This window comes from Vicia villosa, linkage group LG3, assembly GCF_029867415.1.
Source record: "Vicia villosa cultivar HV-30 ecotype Madison, WI linkage group LG3, Vvil1.0, whole genome shotgun sequence".
Lineage (NCBI taxonomy): Eukaryota > Viridiplantae > Streptophyta > Magnoliopsida > Fabales > Fabaceae > Vicia > Vicia villosa.
The window spans coordinates 8,485,753-8,500,520 of NC_081182.1; positions in this window are offsets into that span (position 1 = coordinate 8,485,753).

A 14,768-nucleotide genomic window follows, 5' to 3' on the forward strand; every position below is an offset into this window, starting at 1 on the left:
CCCTTATACACCCTATGCACGAGTAAAAAAGATAAACACATTTGTCAAAAGAAGCACTTAGCTTGTCTCACTTCTCACAACAATTTTTACAAATTCAAAATCTAAATAAAAAAAAGAATATAGCCTAGGCGTTTCAAGCCTTAAAAGAAGGGTAGACAAGCGTGGAAAATTATTTGCGATTCAAAGCAAAAAAGAAAAAGAAAGAAATCTAAAAAGAAGCCGAAGCCACCTCCTAAGAAAAACCACCCCTAAGAGACCCTTAAGCAAAGTGGAGGATAATTTACAGTAAAATAATTTGATGAACAACTTAATACTCTAAGTTGAATGATACCCCGTCAAAAAAAATTTAAATGATACCAAATATCTACCATTTTATGTTTTTTTACATGTAATAATTTGATGAGCAACTTAATACTCTAAGTTGAATGATACCAAACATCTACCATTTATATAATTATTTTTACATTTTATTATTTTAAAATGAATTTTATATTCAGAATATCAATATCTAACGAAATTATCTAGTAACAAAACAAAGAGGAGAATCCACGTGCCTCAAGAGTAGGTTTAATGAACATAACTTTGAGAAAGCATATATGCTTTTGTTCCGATGACTTGTCTTCTCTACATATTTTTTTTAGGATACCTACTTTTAGGCCTTCTTTTTGAGAAACTTCATGGAGAAGATTAACACATCAAAAATTCATTTCAATATACAAAATTTTTGATGCATCACAACATATGAAGAATCAATTGAAGGAACATCTAGAAATTCATGCAAAGATTTATGCAGAGATTTATTCAAAGCTTTGTCCAAAGGATTCACATGAAGTAACTTCATGGAGATCAACTAAAAAAATCAGAGGAAGAAAATCACATTGTTTCAAAGCTATACCTACAAAGAAAGCAATAATAAGATAACACCTTTGACCTATAAGCAAATGTTTAAATTAAGTGTCAAACTTAGTTAAAAAAAACTAGAAATTAGCAAGAAATATCGTTGACTTCAAATATCACATTAAATTCATTGAAAATAACAATAAAATTCTTGAAAATGAATTAAATTATATTACAAGTCAATTGTTAATGTGAAACATGTAATTCGTTAAAAAATGACGTTAGTAATTTACAAGAAACCCTAGATAAATTCATTAAGGACAAAGTAAATTTGGATTTAATTTTATCTAGTCATGTCATGATAAGAAGAAATCTAGTCATCCCATTTATAATTGTAATCATTGTCATAAGCATGACTATTTTGAACCATTCTACTTTTATAAAATGCATAATTTAAGATGGACTAAAGGGGATAGCTCAAGAACTCTTAAATCCATTAATGCAAGAAGACCCAAAAATATTTGAGTACCAAAACTAAAAATTTGATTTGTTTTACAAGTATACTTTACAGCTACAAGAGCCTAAGATATTAGTCCAGACTGTGCAAAGCACAAGTTTAAAGGTTCCATAAAAAAATTGATTTTGATGATCTTGAAGGTCAAGAATGTCTTTGGAAAGTATATTTTGGTGAAAAAAAATTTAAACATTTCCCTAGATAATGAATAATGTTTTGGATCTCCTCTCGCATCAAGCTATTCAGAGATATGACCCTCCTTTTGTATTATACATTCACTTCAATATGGGAGAATTACAAAATTCTTTAAATTTTTAAGGTAATATACTTAATAGAAAATAAACTTGGAAAACCCCAGTTAATTCTCTAACAAGTGATTAATTATTTTTCTAGTCCATTTAATTTATCTCTAGTAATCATACATTATAAGAAATAATGTCCTTAAGGAAAGGGGTGCAAAGCTGATAAAAAGGGCGTGCAGCGAGAAGGGCAAGGCAATTGCGAATCCAATTGTGAATTATTGTGTCCAAGATTTTCAAACTATCCTCCCTCTCACGCTACTCCTTCAATCGAACTCACCGTTCGTTGAAGCTTTCACTCGACTGAATTCGTACTGCAAAAGTTTTCCCAATGAAACCTCCAAAGATTCTCAACCCAATTTACTGATACACAAACCTAAATTGGACGTTATTAACACAAATCTAGAAGACACTCAAACAACAAATTATTATCTGTAGTTTGTTTGTGTGTATGCATAGATGTGAGGCTGAAGATGAAGAGAAATCTTTGTATATTTATGGTTTCATCAAGTTTCAAATGATTCATGTATGAAGTATTTATATGTGTGCAAGTTGGTGGAAAAATGAGAATTTATTAGTTTGAAAAAGAATGATAGTTTTCAAAGAAAACGCAACATATGTAGACACATATAAGTCACGTGTCGACTAATGTTGGTGCATGTGTTGACCTATTCAAGGTCATGTGTCGAAACATATAAACAGAAGCTACATGCTTTAAAAATGAATAACATGTGTCAACTCATTCATCATATGTGTCGACACATAAATGAAAATTTTCTACTATGTATTGACGCATAGAAATAGAGGTTACATGCTTTAAAATACAAGCACATGTGTCGACACATGGACCTGTTTTTCATAAAAAAAATCACTTTTGATGCATGAAAACCTGTTTTCGAAGCATAGAATCTGTTTTCAATGCACAAAACCTTTTTAAATTCATTCTAAGTTTCCTAATGCAAAGGTGCATATAAAGACAAACATTTAATGAAAAAAGTTACTCACACAAGTAACCCTCTCTAACCATACTTCGCTAAATCTTCTTAAAAGTTGTTGATGAACTCAAAGATTTGTTCTCCATTCCAAACAAATTGCAAAATTTGGATGAGTACAGTAAATGTTTCAGTTGTTGAGACATTCTTATCCATGAGAATTTCGAGAATCAAAATGTTATAATTTAGTATGAAATGCAACTGTGACTATTGAAAAATTATATTGATTGAAGTTCATTAGACATAAATAAGAGTGATTTTGAAACAATAATATAAAAAAATTGAAACAAAAAGAATTTTCAAAGTTATTGTACATATAATTTGGTTGGCGACTGTTTGAAATATGTGGCTTTTAAGGAACGACATACTTTTAGAAATGAAGATTAGAACGTTTTAGATGTGATTTGGAACGTTAATGCTTTAATTTGGAGATAATTTTTCATCGGAAATATTACTCATCTCAATTATAACTTTTACAAATTTTGCAAATATCCTTTGTTTTATTTATATTAAGTCGCAATTGGATTATAATTTCTTTGTTGCCAAACTTTTGTCTCATTTTTTGTAATCGAGATTGAGAATCCTTAATTCTCTTATTAATTTATCTTGCTTACAATAAAAATTATAATAAAAATTAAAAACAAAAAAAAGTGAGCATCAAAATATTAACAAAAAAGAAATATATCAAATTTTTATTTGAAAGATCGTGAGAATTGAAAAAAATTCAGTGCTAAAAGAAACTTACTTTTCAGAGACAACTAATGGAGTTGCTGTAAAACAACCATATGAAATTTCTATGCTACAAAAGATGATTTTGTTTACTATTGATAACTTCTTATGGTTGTTGGGACAAATTAAAAGGATTTTCAAGAAAGATGAGAGAAGAAAAAGAGAAAAAAGAAAAGAAAAAACTGTTAACTAATTTTGTAAAGTTGTTATTGTTATATTTTGACCGAATGATGTATTCGATCTGTCGAATACAACTGACTCCTATTACTCTTTGACTTGCTACTTTGAAACAGTCTAATACTAACTTTTAAAATATCGAATTACAACTTCAAACGGTGGTTACATGTGTAAAATAAAAAATTATATATATGTTGTATTCAAGTTTTTTTTTTCTATCTCTGGCTTGTACAGTATATGGACAGTGAGAATATTCCACAAGAGATACTTATCAAATATATTTTCCTACCCTATGTTTTTTTTTCTATCAATGCGGCACAAGCCAGAGACTCCAGTTTTGTAATTAATTTTTTGTTAAATAGCATGTACATAATTTTCAGCATTCCATTACTTTTCAGTTACTAATGTTTTGTATTTGATATATAGTTTTTTTTTTTTTGACAAACCAAAAATCAACTCATATCATTAAATAAATGTTGTTCAATACAAAGAGGTATCACATGAAATAAACTACGCCTAGTCCAAGAATCGGCCGCCTTAGCTATAGAGTGGGCAACCATATTCGCTTGGCGTTTAACAAACTTCACCTCGAAGTTAGGAAAATTAAGTAACAAACTATGAATCGAAGAAATAATGCAACTAAATTCTGAAACACCTTGGAAGTTTCCATGAATAGCTTGGACCGTTCTAAGAGAGTCGCATTCAAAGACAACATTTTGCATCTCCATGTTGATAGCACTTTGAATGGCTTCTTTGAGAGCCAAAGCTTCCGCTTCAAGAATAGGATAATGGCTAAAATCCCAAGCCGCACCTGCATATAAAAAACTTCCCATATGATCTCTCATACACCAGCCCCGGTTAGTAGTACCCCGACTATTATTATAACCCGCATCAACATTGCATTTGGTACTTCCTTCCACCGGTGGCTCCCACCTCAGGTTTGAAGGCCTACTTCCCACATTGGTACCATGCCTTTGCGCCAGAAACCACTCTTGCCAGCTACAAAAAGCATTTAAACCAAGCTTAGAATATTCCTCCTTCTCATTATTCCAAACCATATTGTTACGATTTCTCCATAAAATGTCAAACATAACCGCAACTCTACCCGCAATCAAACTATCCTCCTTACTACAAATATCAAGAATCAAGGATTTTACATCATGGAAAATTTGTAATCGAGGATAAATAATGTGAGCCAAACCTGTAATTTGCCAACAGCGGTTAGTCACGTTACAGCCAAAAAACACATGCCACGAGTCCTCCAATGTATCCTCACAAAAAGAGCAACTAGATGGACAAGAAACATGGTAATGCCGCAACTTTTGTCTCGTCGGAAGACAATCGCGGCAAATCCTCCAAAGTAAGTGTTTAGTTCTAGGGGGCTTTGATATTCCACATACTACACCAATCACCATCCACCCCACTTGAACCCGGCCTCACCTGCTCCTTTCTCCACAACCTATAGCCAGAACGGACACTATAACACCCATTTTGCTCCTCTTTCCAATTCCACTTATCCTCCTGCACTTCCTCAACTAAAGGAACTTGCATGATGTCCTCCGCCACATAAACACCTTGTCGTTGCGGGCCATACACTCTCCCTTCTTTTTTCCCCCTTAGCCAAGGTGAGTCCATTACAGAAATATTACTACCGTCACCAATACTCCACCTTGCTTTAAATATTCTGGAGGATAACGATTGAGGCATAGTTAGCAAATTCCAGCCCCTCTTAGCCACCATAGCCATATTAAAAGCCTTTAAATCACGAAAACCAAGACCACCTTCATTCTTAGTACCAGTAAGCCTATCCCACGCCATCCACTTAATGCAATTTGAAATATTTCCTCCTTCCCACCAAAACGAGTTAAGCATCTTCTCAATATCTTTAACAATTCCTTCCGGAAGGATAAAAAGACTCATAATATAGGAAGGAATAGATTGAAGCACCGACTTAATCATTACCTCTTTTCCCGCTTTCGAAATAGGCCTACTTCTCCAAGCATTAATCTTTTTCCAGACCCTGTCCTTCACATAACCAAACGTGTCCTTCTTATTGCGACCTATAAGAGATGGGAGACCCAAATAGGTTCCAGTTCCCATGACATGCCTCACACCCATAATACGTGCCAAATCTTCTTGAGCCGGACGACTGATATTCCTACTAAAAAACACTTCAGACTTAGATAAATTAATGTCTTGGCCTGATGCGTCAGCATACACCCGAAGGATCTCCATGATATTATTAACTTCAGAAAGGTTAGCCCTGCAAAACAGAAAACAATCGTCAGCAAAAAGTAGATGGGACACACTCGGTGCCCCTCTACAAATCTGAACACCATGGATGTCCCCTCTAGCAACGGCTCCTCTGATAAGAGCAGAAAGACCTTCTGTGATAAGAATAAAGAGGTACGGTGATAAAGGATCACCCTGTCTCAATCCTCTCCCTGGTTGAATAGGTCCAACACTATCCGTATTCACAAGAACCGAGTAATTCACCGACGAAACACACATCATCATCCACTTAATCCACTTCTCCTCAAAACCTAATCTTTCCAACATCCCTTTTAAGAACCCCAATCCACCCTATCATATGCTTTACTGATATCGATTTTTAAGGCCAATTGAGCATTATTACCCGATTTCCTTCTCTTAAGTGCATGAATAACTTCAAATGCAATCATAGCATTATCCAGAATCGATCTACCCTCCACAAAAGCCGATTGCTCCTCACTAACACATTTATCCAAACACTTCTTTAACCTATTAGACAGGAGTTTTGAAACAATTTTGTAAGCCACATTACATAAAGAAATCGGACGGAGGTCCTTCATACTATTAGGATTTCCACACTTCGGGGTAAGGCAAATATTTGTATCATTAAGAGTAGGAGGGAAAAAACCTCTATCAAGCCAAATCTTCATTTCAGTAAAAAAATCATCCCCACATATTGTCCAGAAATTTTGATAAAAAGCTGGATTAAAACCATCCGGTCCAGGAGTCTTATCCGGGTGCATTTGAGATAAAGCCTCATAAAGTTCTTCCTTTAAAATAGGAGCCGTAAGAAGCCCATTATCCACATGAGTAATAACCGGCTGCACCAAGTTCAGAACCGGCTCATACTCCCCAGTCCTAACCTCAAACAGTGCATCAAAATATCTCTTAGCAACACCACACAATCCTTCCTGATCACTTATCGCAACATTCGCCTCGTCATGGAGTATTCTGATTTTTTGAGAACTACGACGCGCTGAAGCAGACCGGTGGAAAAACTTAGTATTAAGATCCCCATTACGAAGCCAATGCATTTTCGCCCTTTGACGCCAGTAAGTATCTTCACGGATAAGAAACTTAGAGTACTCATTATGAGCTTCCATATAATGAGCAGCACTCGTCGGGTCGCTACCTCCACGGTATAATTCCAATTGTGCACGAATATTATCCCGTTCCTCATTATGCTGACGCACCCGATTTCTATTCCATCTATCTAAAATCATAGCACAATCTGAAATTTTCTCCACCACAGAATGATCAGTAACACCCGACCAACCATCACGCACAACCTCCGTAATCCCCTCTTCTTCCAACCACCAATTTTCAAACTTGAAACTTCAAACTTGATATATAGTTAAGAAAGTGTTAATTGTCATTCATCAGCAGCTCAATAGAAATACCCCACTTAGAGACTTATTTGACCTTAAATACATGATCAGAGTTTTTTCTGCATTTCAAATTCTACCTTTTGTTTGTTCTCATCTGCTTTTATTTTATTAGTAATTTGGCTCACAAATTAAAAAACTAAAGCAAAACATTAAGCATAGTGGCATTCAAACAAAGATTATCAAGCTTCACAGATATAAGATCCTTAACATAAAACCTGAGACAATTGAGTAAAGGCAAAGATCTTTAACATAAAAACCATATCAATTACATAAGTGGACTAAGAGAGTACAAGGTAAAATTCATATAGGCCGCCCTTCAAAACAAGAAGATAATTTACTAAATATTCCTCCATTAGGAAGAAGGGTTTTTTTATCGTAATATATCACGACACGATCGTCTGTTGTAACACCGGTCTCAACAATAGTCTCAGTACTTATATCAAACCAAGCTAGTTTGTTGTCTTTCTTTCTGATCAATATATCTCCCTTCTTCCCTATTCCAATCGGAGTCTTAAGACAAGGTAAAGGTCCGATAGTAAAAAGTTTAATCCATGATTCTTTTACACCAAGTTCACCCAAAATTAAGATATCAAATGTATTTTTCTCTTCATAATCTACTATAAAAGCAATAGATCCATTTAATACTGTCAGAGTTTTTGGCGTTATCCTGTTGTTAACGTCCTCTAAGCAAGAGGGCACAGGTGTTGTAATGAAAGATTCTTTGCTGAAGTCAAACGACACCAAATATATATTGTTTTTCCTACTTTCCCACCAATGAGACACTCCATCCATGTACACTTCATTACAGCATCTGTATGGTGAGTAAGGATATTTATCACAAATTTTCCTCCAAGAGTTATTGTTTAGGCTAAATATCTCCCAGAAGGAGGAAATTCCACCGTTACTTGCAGGAGTACAATGGATGAGTCTAATCATCTTATAATCATCTTTAACATGATCATAACCAACTTGACAATGATTATAACTAAAATCTGGAAAACAAGAATTAGAACTATCGTAAATGATCTTGAATTCCGTGGTAGTTGAGTTCCACGACATTATTTTGTGAGAGTTGTCATAATGTCCTAAACAAAGAGTGCCATTAAAACTAATTGGACCCAAAATGTCAAAAGAATAGTTGTTTGGCCAATCTAATTTAACTATTTTCTCAAATCTCTCACCAGAAAGAGAGTACAATGCATCTTCATCTTCTTCGTCGTCTATCAAGTGTAGGAAAAGAGATATACCATCATAAAAAGAATGATCCTTAGATATGAAATAGTTGCGGAACATAGTCATAAAATAAGAGTTATCAAATAATAGAGACCATGATTTGCATACGCATTCAAATCGCTTCAAAAATTTGAGAGAAAGTTTGGAGAGAATAGAGAAGACAATATCATCAGGTATATAATGGCTAACCTCAACATTTGAATCAGACAATGTTATATCCATCTCTGCCACGAAATAGCACCGTTGCCGCAAAGGAACAATAGAGCGGTGCTGCACACTGCAAGGAAGGTTTCTAATCAAATTGGTTAGGTTTTTTTTTCTATTAATATTGGTATTGCTACTTTCATGCTCAGATTTATGGAGAAATTTTCTATACATTAAAACAAAATAATCTGTTTTCAATTTAATCGCCTAAACTAAATCTAAATAATTTTCAATTTTTTGAAGCAAAGAATTGGTCTCTCGTTTATTCCAACCATTTTAAATTCAAGTGTACTATTGGAAAATATGATTAATAAATTATCTATTAATTATAATAACATTTAATAGCTTATTTTTAGAAAATAAGAATAATAACCATGTGTTGTTTAAAATATTATAATTTATATTAATTATTATTTTTTAATGTTATTTACTACTAAATCACATATAAACATAAGAATAATGTTATTTACTACTAAATCACACATAAATTAATGAAAAATATCCATTCACGTAGAAAATATGAATTCTTAATGTAATTTTTTTTTACGAAATAATTTGTCTCTCATTTACTCCAATTGTTTAAAATCAAACTTTACTTTGTCTAAGGAAATAATTAACTAATTAATATAGTCACTATAATAACGACTACTCCCTCCGTTTTGGTTGGTAATATTTTTTTTTGGTTGACTATTTCCGGCTTTTGTAAATGGATTGAGGAACTCCTAATTCTTCCGTTAATGATATTTCGCTTTCTAAAAAAATGTCGTTTTAGACTTTTCACACATATTAAGAAAAATAATAATTGTTGTATGAAAATGAAAAATTATAAAGTTTTTTACAAAATTATCCTTCATTAATGACATGTGGAAGATAAATTTATATAATTGAAATGGAGAGAATAATAATTATTTAAGTATATAATATGAAAAATAGTATTAATTATTCATTGGAATTGTAAAACGACTTATATTAAAATACAAAATATTTTTCCAAAATGACTTATAATAAAAAACGGAGGGAGTATGTTTTAGAGAATAATAATTTCAAGTCATTTTAAATCAAAGTTTACCTTTTCTACGATCTAATTTTTTTCTTGGGAGTGGGGAAAGTTGAATTCTAAAACAGAAAAAAAAAACACTAAAAAATAATCAACCGAAAAACATAATTCGTTGTAACACCTCTCTCAAGTAATCGAGCAAGACCAATACGATATAATTAAGTAATATGATAATTATAATATCATGCAGTGACTTATTTTTAGAAAATAATAATAACATTTAACCATTTAATTTTTTAAGCAAAAGAGAACTTCAATAAAATGAAAATCAAAAGAACAATAATAAGGAGACCAAATCAAGACCCCTAAGAAAAAGATGAAAATTTAAGTCTAAGTCTAGGAGCATCTAATTTGTCTAACAGGAAATCATTAGCAATGTTAACATGAATATTATGAATGTTGATCTCTCTTTCAGCTAGCTGAGGGTTTTCTGCATTATAAGATTGAGTCCCCTCGTTCCGGTACCTTGGCTAACTAGTTGGAGGCAATCCCAAGTTGGAAATCTACTTGGGAACTTCTGTTGAATTTGGTCTAAAAGAGACTTAATTTCTTACACCCTATGCACGAGTAAAAAAGATAGACACATTTGTCAAAAGAAGCACTTAGCTTGTCTCACTTCTCACAGCATTTTTTACAAATTCAAAATCTAAAGAAAAAAATGCCTATGCATTTCAAGCCTAAAAAGATGGATAGACAAGTGTAGCAAATTATTTGCGGTTCAAAGCTTTGGTTACAAAAATAGAATTTTAAAAAAGAAAAAGAAAGAAATTTAAAAAGAAGCCGAAGTCACCTCCAAAGAAAAGCTACCCCTAAGATACCCTCAAGCAAGGTGGAGGATAATTCACAGCAAAATAACTTATGAACAACTTAATACCCTAAGGCTATGTTTGGGAGTTTGGAGGGGAAGGGAGGGGAGGGCTTTGGAAAATAGGAAGAATTGGATGAAAAGGATAAAAAGATTTTGGGTTGGAGGGTTTTGGAGGGTTTGAGTTTATTCATAACACCAAAAACCCCATAAAATGGGGGAACTCAAAAATTGAATTGAAGGAGGGTTTTGGAGGGTTTTGAAGGGCTTACATAAATATTTCAAATATCTTTTGGGTTGTTATACTATTCTGAAAATTAAAAATTTAATAATGATAATGACTCTTTTATCATTCTAAACAAAATCATTTTTTCAAAAAATGTCAAATATTTTCCTATATTTTTTTAAAATTTCATTTTTGGAAGCCTTCCCCTCCCCTCCCCTCCAAACTCCCAAACATAGCCTAAGTTGAATGATACCCCATAAAAAAATATAATAAGTTGAATGATACCAAATATCTACCATTTATATCATTTTATATTTTTTTACATTTAATAATTTGGTGAGCAACTTAATACTCTAAGTTGAATGATACCAAACATCTACCATTTATATAATTTTTTTCTTACATTTAATTATTTTAAAATGGATTTTATATTCAGAGTATCAATATCTAACAAAATTATCTAGTACCAAAACAAAGAGGAGAGAATCCACATGCCTCAAGAGTAGGTTTAATGAACATAACTTTAAGAAAGCATATATGCTTTTGTTCCGATGACTTATCTTCTCTACATTTTTTTTAGGATAGCTGCTTTTAGGCCTTCTTTTTAAGAGTTTTTGTCCAATTCGTCAACCCTAGAGAGAAAATAGTAATAACTATTTAAAGTTCTTCCAAATAATTGTTGTGAAATTTAAAGGTTTAACCATACTAAAAAGTTTGATGTGTAGCAATAAAGAATAGTGACAAATAAGACTCAAGAACTGATATAAAAAATATGATTCAGTACTTAGCTTTGAGGATAAAAAAATTTTGATAAATTTTTAGAAAGATCAAACAAAAAGATGAGGGAAAAAATTCAAATACTTCTAAAGAATCTTCATCAAAAGATTTTTGCAAAGAAACACCATAAGTATCTTTTGAAAGAATTATCAATGTGAATGAAAGATCTTCTATAGAAACATCTTCTGAGAAAACTTTTGTAAAAGCTTCATGGAAAAGATCAACACATCAAAAGTTCATTCCAACATACAAAAATTTGGATGCATCATATGAAGAAGTTGTAACAACATATGAAGAATCAATTGAAAAAGCCTCTAGAAATACATGCGGAGATCTATTCAAAGTTTTGTCCAAAAGTTCATCAAAGAATTCACATGAAGTATCTTCGAGGAGATCAACTAAAAAAGCAAACGAAGAAAATACATGATGCATTGTAAGTATATTTTGCAGCTTCAAGAGCCTAAGATGTTAGTTCAATTTATGCAAAGCACAAGTTTGAAGGTTGCTTAAAAAAATATGATTTTGATGATCTTGAAGGTCAAGAAGGTCTTTGGAAAGTATTTTTTAGTGAAAAAATATTTAAATATTTCCCTAGACAAGGAATAATGTTTTAGATCTCCTATCACATCAAGAAATTTAGAGATATGACCCACCTTCTACTTTATACATTCTCTTCAATATGGGAGAATTATAAAATTCTTTAAATGTTTAAGGTAACATACTTAATAGGAAATAAACTCGGGAAAAACTCTAGTTAATTCTCTACCTAATGATTAGTTATTTTTCTAGTCCATTTAACTTATTTCTAGTAATCATACATTATAAGAAATAACGCGCTTAAGGAAAGGTGGTGCAAAACTGATAAAAAAATGGGGTGCAAAATGAAGATCAAGGCACAAAGTCATACAATGCCCAAACAAACCAAGAAATCTAAAAAACCAGCATCTAACCGATTAAACTTAATTGGCTAATCAATTAGGCGTGTTTCAAATTCATATTCTACAAGGAAATAAAATTTGCACCGAAAAAAATTAAATGTAAGTGAAATTTCATAAGGATCCATTTCACTTTACTCAAAAAATAGATCTGCTTGAAACTTGACATTAATATTCAAAGCCAAAAATTTCAAAATACTAAAAAATTGAGAATATGTTGCAACCCATAAAAATTTTCTGGATGGTAAAAAATTAAAACAAAAAACATCAATAAGCCGCGTGAAATCTTCACCATCTAATCAGAATGTAAACGACACAACTATATATCTTAGATATAGCATTGTAAAAGACAAACATTGATAATTAAATCATTCGGACCGAAAACAGTGAACTGCAAGCTTAATAAAAGCTGGAAACAATATTTATGATTAATTGCAAGAGTAGAAAAGTCTTAGTTCGAGGTTGGTGTTCCTTACTGATCGTACCTGATGAATGGATCGCTGTGGCCTGCAACTTGTTTATAGGCGACAACGCTGGGTCAAGATCTGCTATTTTGGGCTGGATTATCGAAGGCCAAAAACGGGAGACTATCAGGATCCTACTTGATAGGGCAAAGTCAACAAGTGACTTCTATCATGGATGTATTGAGGGTTCGGAGTTGTCAAAGACCGATTTCTCCGCTAGGCGGTTGACCACGTGCTCTACGGGGGTTACGTGACAAGCAAGTCGTCATTCCTTTTGGTCTCAGATGTCGAATTGGGTTTGGCCGAGGATGTGCTCGGGCACACTCCAGAATACTTACATAATGAGTTATCTTGTAATTGATTAATTATTTTCTTTATCTAAGCTTTATTAATTTTATACCAAAGACAAATAATGCAAACCATTGAAAAAATATCGCATTCAAATATGCAACAAAACTTTGAATTTGATCTTCACTAAAGTTCAAAATAATTCTGATGAAGACTCAATTTTTAACAAATTTGTACTTAGAATCTTTTAAAAATGTCTTTAATAAAATATGGTTGTTGGGACTGCACCTTTATTATCATATTTTGAAAATGTGTTTTTTGGTTGTCTTGTTATTCAAATTTGTTGAGATTGTAAAGATGAAAGTTCATGTTTATTCTTAATTCTCAAACAAAAATTAGTTGCTGTGTTTGCAGAAATTGAAGGAACAAGATGTTATTAATAAGAAACATCATATTTTTTAGCAAAATTTCTTTGATAAAATATTCTTTTAACTCTGTACATGATATTAATAAAAAAGATGTTAATGCTTTGATTTATAGATGATCTTTCATCGGAAATATTACTCATTCCAATTGTAACTTTTACAAATTTTGCAAATATCCTTTGTTTTATTTATATTAAGTCGCAGTTGGATTATAATTTCTTTGCTGTCACACTTTTGTCTCGTTTTTTTGTAATTGAGATTGAGAATCCTTAATTCTCTTATTAATTTATCTTGCTTACAATAAAAATTAAAATAAAATTTTTAAAAAAAAGTGAGCATCAAAATATTAATAAAAAAGAAATATATCAAGTTTTTATTTGAAAGATCGAGAGAATTGGGAAAAATTCAGTGCTAAAAGAAGCTCACTTTTCAGAGACAACTATTGGAGTTGCTGTAAAACAACCATATGAAATTTCTATGCTACAAAAGATGATTTTGTATACTATTGATAACTTCTTATGGTTGTTGGGACAAAAGGATTTTCAAGAAAGATGAGAGAAGAAAAAGAGAAAAAAGAAAAAACTGTTAACTAATTTTGTAAAGTTGTTATTATTATAATGAATAGCTGTATTTTGTTTTTTTGATAAAATGAATAGCTGTATTTGAAACTATACAAGTTATACTTATTTATAAGCCATCAATATCTAGGCCCTCACAATTCAAGTCTAATTACAACTCAAGCTTAAAAGATATAAGTTATATTTTGACTGAATGATGTATTCGATCTGTCGAATACAACTGACTCCTATTACTCTTTGAATTGCTACTTTGAAACAGTCTAATACTAACTTTCAAAATATCGAATTACAACTTCAAACGGTGGTTACATGTGTAAAATTAAAGTTCATTAAAAAATTATATATATGTTGTATTCAAGTTTTTTTTTTCTATCTCTGGCTTGTACAGTATATGGACAGTGAGAATATTTCACAAGAGTATAAAATTAGCAGGATCTTGAGTATGCTGTATATTTTGAAACATTAAACGAATTTTTAAAATTAGAAGGATCAATGGCACAAGCCAAAGACTCCAGTTTTGTAATTAATTTTTTGTTAAATAGCATATACATAATTTTCAGCGTTCCATT